Source organism: Centruroides sculpturatus, unplaced genomic scaffold (assembly GCF_000671375.1).
Source record: "Centruroides sculpturatus isolate CEXI.00-Female unplaced genomic scaffold, Cexi_2.0 scaffold1929, whole genome shotgun sequence".
Taxonomy (NCBI): domain Eukaryota; kingdom Metazoa; phylum Arthropoda; class Arachnida; order Scorpiones; family Buthidae; genus Centruroides; species Centruroides sculpturatus.
This window is the reverse complement of record NW_019386060.1, coordinates 44,296-50,549: the sequence shown is the minus strand read 5'-3', so window position 1 is coordinate 50,549 and position 6,254 is coordinate 44,296. Positions and strand designations below refer to the sequence as shown.

Sequence of the window (6,254 nt, the reverse complement as noted above, 5' to 3'; positions counted from 1 at the left end):
TAATTTCTTTCAATAAATTTGTCAAATAGTTCCTTTAGATTAGCGAACAATTTCTTTATTCTTATAAAGAAAAAGCAAGAATCCATTGACGAAAAGAAGTACTTAAGAATGGTGATAGCTAATAGTTTCTTAGTACAGTATATTCATTTTATTACTATTTTCCCTTTCAGTTTTTTTATAAAACATTTAAAAGTTAAGCTTTAGTGTATTTACGATTTTTCTATCAAATAAATTTATTTATTAACTCACTATTATTTTATGGTTTTAAATGAAATATATGGAATTATGCATTATTGATAATGTGATTACGATTTCTAATTTCAATGAAAAGTAAATTACGTAATAAAACTCTAAAATTAAATTTGTATTAATCAAGTAAATGCTTTTAATATTATTAAATACAACAATTATAATTTTTTAGCTTTTATATTTAGAATAGTTGTAACTATCTTTATCTTCTTATTTCTATCCTGATTATTGCCGGAGTTAGAGAGAATTTAAACGTATCTAATGTGAAAATTGTGTATTCTTAACAACAATTTTGAGAGCAAAGATTGCTTTACGTAGATTTGAATAAATCTTAATTCTTTCGTTATGCATGTTCATAATTTTTCTTCCATAGTTTGAGTTGATTATTTATAAAAGAAAATACACTATTTTTACTTTACCGGCTGTTATAACAGAGGGAAAGTATGACGACCCTACAAAAAATGACCCCAGATTTTTACATTTTTTGAGCTCGGGGCACTTTGAAACGTCGAGAAATGCAAAAAAAAAAATTCGAAACTAATTTCTGTGTGTATGGATGTTAGTGTGTTTGTATGGTGATAGGCACGATTTTGTTCATCCTGTTTGAAGCTTAAATAACTCGTGTGCTTTTTGTCGAAAATTTCTGAAGTTCTGCAGGTAGGTTTGTGTGTTAGGGGGTCTATGCTATTAAATTTTGGTTGTTAAAGGTGGGTGGGAAGATAATGGAGGCCGTATGTATCTTCAGTAGGGTCGAACTTAACGACGATTTTACTCATTATTAGCATTTACAACTTTTTATAAAACTCATTCCTACTCTCAAAATTAAGTATTTTGAGAGTTTTATAATAGTTAAAAATATATAAAAAAAAAATTAAAATAAAATATAATAACAGATAGCGCCACTAAAATTTTAAATGTTGCCGGAAAAGTTCAGCAACTTGTTGCTGGTTTATTTCATCTTATGATCGTACATTTACCTTTCGAAACCTAAAATAGATAGCGGAGAATGGAAGAATCGGAGAAATAAGATTTTGTTAGACTGTATCACGAGACCGATTAGAGAAAACTTAGGTCTTTTCATATGAACTGATAATCCAATTTTTTGGCCGTTATACGACATCAAAAAATCTAACCTTTTTCTCCTAAAAATGTAAAATAGATAACTATTCAATATCCAGTATCCCTCTATGGCGCGGGGTAATGGCGAACAGTACCTGGAACAACGACAAACAGATAAAAAATAGCCAAAATGTTGCAGATAAAAGAAATAAAAAAATGAAATATAATTTTACTCATATTCATTAGAAATTTAAATACAATAGATACTCTAGTTTATTAAAAAAATAATAAATACTTCAAATATTAAATCACTACAATTTTGGGTTGCATAGTCAAGATCTATTTCTGATCACAGCAACTCAAAAGTAGAATATTACGAGGAAAACCCAGTAAATATATCGATAAGTGAACCACGATGCAATTCCGGGCATTATATAAGTTGTCTGAGGTTGGTCCAAATCACCATGTTTGATTCTAATCAGATTTGCAAAGAGAGACGTTACCCTATCTAAATTTTGATACTGTATATGGTAAACGTGTTTGCACAAAAACGTGGGCGAAAACATGAGAAAATAACATGTCAGTAACACGTGACTAACGGAAATCATGACGCAACATGACATGAGCCAACCTTTTGTTCTTTACATCTCATCTTTGCAATCTTATGCAATATGTTTACTTGTTATCCGGGAATACTCACGTCTCCTCTATATATTGTCGATTATTTTAAGTTGTTTTAATTTAAAATTATTTTCAACAAATTGTTTTACAACTTTAAAATTTGGAATACAAATTATTTACAAATTTTGAAATTAATTATTAATAATTAGAATAATTAATATGACTTTTTCACTCAAACTTTCCTTATAAATGACCACTCGATAACTATATACATCTTACGTTAACAGCTAAAAATTCTCTATTATTTAGTTTATTCCTAGAAGATTATAAGTTCCCGTTAGATTTTAACAAGCTAATTAAATCCCTTTTGAAAAGTTAGTTTTAATATAATAAACTTCGAATATTTTTAATAATATAAACAATAAGAATAGTGTTTATTACCTTCGAGGTATATCATAGATGATCGTATACGAATTGATTTCTTTAAGACTTAAGCACAGGATACTTCAACCTTTTCGCAAATATCCCATCAGATTGCAGGTTTACCACTTCTTGATTTGCCAATTATTGATCCTACGAGACAGCTTTTTTTCAATCTCCGAACAATATTTTTGGCAGGAGTAAACTATTAAATTGTTCTTGGAAACTAATACAATTTATACTCAGGTACTAAAAGTTCTTTTATACCTAAATTACAATTTACTTCCTTATATAAGATATTAAATTAATCATTTCATTAGATCTGAAGCTAGTTTTATGAAAACTGAAGAGTATTTTTATTGCTTTGCCAATATATTTATGCGTATCCGAGGCTTCTAAGCAAAGGCCGAGATTTCAATGTCTAAAAATATGTCTATGTGATTTATATTTCGTGTTTATATTTTGATAATTTCGTATTTATCACAATAGGAAATGTAAATAAAATGTGAATTTATTGACCTGCGTATTTAAAATAATAAAACGGCAAAACACAAGAAAATTGATGAAGCTAAAGTTAAGAGGGAGGAAGAAGAAGGCTTTAGGGATGTTTGGAGGAGTTGGACCCCACAGTAACTTTTTCTACCGTTTAAAACAATATTCATGTCAAATTTAGTGGGAATATGTTGAAAAATATATAGAACCCTTTACCTAACATATGCACATCATAAGTTAAGAAGTGATGTGCTTTAGATGTGGTTGGGGTGGGGACCCCACAATATTTTTTCTAACGTGTTAAAGAATATTCATTCCAAATTTGGTGAGGATAAACGGTATAGAACCTTCACAAACAAGCAAACATATATACATACATATTTTGACTTTTATATATACCGTATAGATATTAGGCACTCAGTCATTGCATAAAATTATGTTACAACATTTTCGACTGATAGAAAAAGTTACATAAAAATTATAATAAACTAAAAATTAAAAGAACAACATTTTAAAATTTACGTTTAATTATATTTTATTAGTTTCAATAAAATTTAACGAGAAATTAAACCGAAATTTAAAATGAGCCAAGAGTTTAAACTCTTTGATTAATTTTTTTCGTTAATTTTAAATAAAATAAAATATAAAATAATTATTTTTGTCTTCAATATTCGAATGACTTTCATAATTTCTTATTATTTTTTCTAATTATAAAATAAATTTATAAAGTTTGCTCTGAAAATAACAACTTCATTTTTCCAATTCTAATAATAGAAAAAAAAGACACACACTATTTTACTTTATTCATCTTAAATATTAGGATAAATTATAATTTCTCTATAATCTTAGATATTAGGGAACATTATAATTTTACTATAAATAAAAAAATTGCAATTTCCCTGCAAAATGCAAGAAAATGAATGCCAAAAGTGCATGATCAAAAGATTAGAAGCAAAACAAATAAGAACTATTTAGTGCATTATTTTAATTATATAAAGTTAATTACACTCAGATTGTAATTTCAGTTTAAATTCTTCTTCTTTTATGTATTTTACACACAGATTTTAATAGTTGTCTTTCTTCTACAACATGTTTTTGTTACGTTTGTTACTATTGTTACTTACTTCGCCATGCATCCGAGACTTCAACTGTTCAATGTTCACTGCACGACTGCTGCTTACCGAAAGCCAAACGTCATTTTCAGTAGTGGACTTATTTGTAATTGGTTTGATGCTTTTTTCTATTCTGTTTTGACTCGTTATTTGTGAATAAATGCCTATTTTTATCAGATTTATATTCAGATTGTATTCCTATTCGTTCTTCTGTGACAAATACCACAATCAGCATTTCAAGCGAGATTTTCTCGTGATTGATCCCGCTGTGTCATCAATAATCACACTAGAATTTACGTTATAACGATGCTTAAAACTTTTTATATTCATTTTAAAAAAATATATATAATAAAATTTCATGTATAATTAATAATCTTTTTGTTTTACAAGGATAAAAACTCACGAGAATTACTCTTACTTACATAATTGATTTTAATTGTGGAAAATATGATTATAAATTTTAAATAACTTTAAAAAAATAACAAAAATAATATTTATTTGCTTTTTTATATAAAAAAATAAATCTTTTAAAAATAATTTAAATTTAAAATGTAAAAACTGAATAAAATTTCATATTAATGTTTACATTACAATACCGAATTCTTAGCGATTTTCAATTTAAATGTTATTGCATCAGTAAATGACTAATATCAGAAATCAATTATTATCTACATATTAAATCTTTTGCAGTATTCTGCACGGAAATTGATATATCGATTACAATTTTATAATCGAAATTTATGGGTATCGTTTATATGCAAATTATTTAATGTAATTACTCATTATGTATTCTTCTCTTTTACATTATAAAAATTGCATACAACGTTTTTGTATTGTATTAATAATTCGTATAATTAAATAAAATCGATTGAATTTATATTAAGTTTTAAATCTTTAAAGTGTATTACTTCTATTCTCCTCTAAATATTTTGATTTAATTTGCTCTTGTAAATGTTGGATTGATTGAATAAGGCAAAGCAACACTTGAGACCTGCCAACTGTAGAGAATTTCTATAGGAAATTGACCCCTGTTTAGATGTTACACATGTGGAAAAACCAAATGTAATCATTATTTACTCCTATTAGTTATTTTTAATTTTAAATTTGCATTCTTACTATTTATTTATTCATTCTTATCGCTACAGTAAAACTTCTGAACAATGGCCACTGACGTAACTATAAGAAATGGCCATTGTTTGCAGCCATTGTGGGAAGTGGCCATTATAAGAGGTTTGACTGTATATAAAATATATATTTATAAACATTTTTGTATTCATTTATAGTATATATTATATCACATCGAATAAAATCGTATTTTTCAATATACAGTATTTCAGTGCTTAAAGTTAGGATGTTTCTTATACCTCAGTCAGTCTTCACCAGATTAACTATTCATGAACTTCAGGTATACACTGAAAAACATATTATTTTAATTCAAAATTTTTTCCCAGAACAGAGTTACATAGAAGACTCGCATGAATCTGTTGCCAACAGGAAAAGTATGATGTTCAAGAGGAAAAAATTCTAATGCTCGTTACACTTCTAAAGTGTATGTAATGAAAAATATATATTTTGTTTTCTGAGAATTATAATTAAAATTTTAATTTATGTATAATATATATATTTACTTCTAATAATTAGAATGATAACCAACTTTTCCTTGGAAATCTATTTTTATAAGTCAGAGTGAATATCCAATTATTGTTTCTTTCGATAAGTAAATTTTTTTTTTTTAAAGTCACTAAAAGATATTTATTTAATTGTATTTTCCTTTAAAAAAAGTGAATTATTATTTCAAAGATAAGAAAGAAGAACAATAAATGAGAAGACACTTTATCAGATTTTTATAAATGGACAAAATAGTTTAACTTTTAACTGAAACAAATTATGATGAGTCGTACTTTATTGCATTTCTCCAAGCCAAAAATATCTTAAATTCCGAAAATTCATTTTTTTAACTTAAAAAAAACCATTCATTTTCTAAATGTAACTTTGCTATAAATGTTGAACATTTTTCAATTTTTATTATATATTTAAATTAATAAATTTCGTTATAAATAATTTAGATTTTATAATAAGTTCTACACTTATTATAAATTTTTATATTATAAACTTCAATATTTACTCTTTAATAAATTTAATTTAAAGAAAAATAAATCAAATACATATATATATTAGTTATTTTTAATTAATGTAATTAAACTTTAAACAAAGATTAAATTGTGGATAATTAAGATTTAAATGTGGAAAAACTTAAAATTTTATTGTTAAAATGTTTAAATTTTACTTTTAAATATTTTT

At 25.7% G+C, this 6,254-nt stretch overlaps 1 long non-coding RNA gene across 3 annotated transcripts; it reads left to right on the top strand.

The window, feature by feature from the left end:
* Positions 1 to 5,166: 5,166 nt before the first annotated feature.
* LOC111613372 lies at positions 5,167 to 5,895 on the top strand. 3 transcript variants are annotated; one of them, XR_002754758.1, is made up of 4 exons: positions 5,167 to 5,321; positions 5,410 to 5,502; positions 5,595 to 5,670; positions 5,754 to 5,895. It is a non-coding gene; the product is annotated as an uncharacterized LOC111613372 (long non-coding RNA). The 3 variants fall into 3 exon arrangements; XR_002754757.1 differs by having other exon boundaries at positions 5,405 to 5,502; XR_002754756.1 differs by having other exon boundaries at positions 5,167 to 5,502.
* Positions 5,896 to 6,254: the final 359 nt, after the last annotated feature.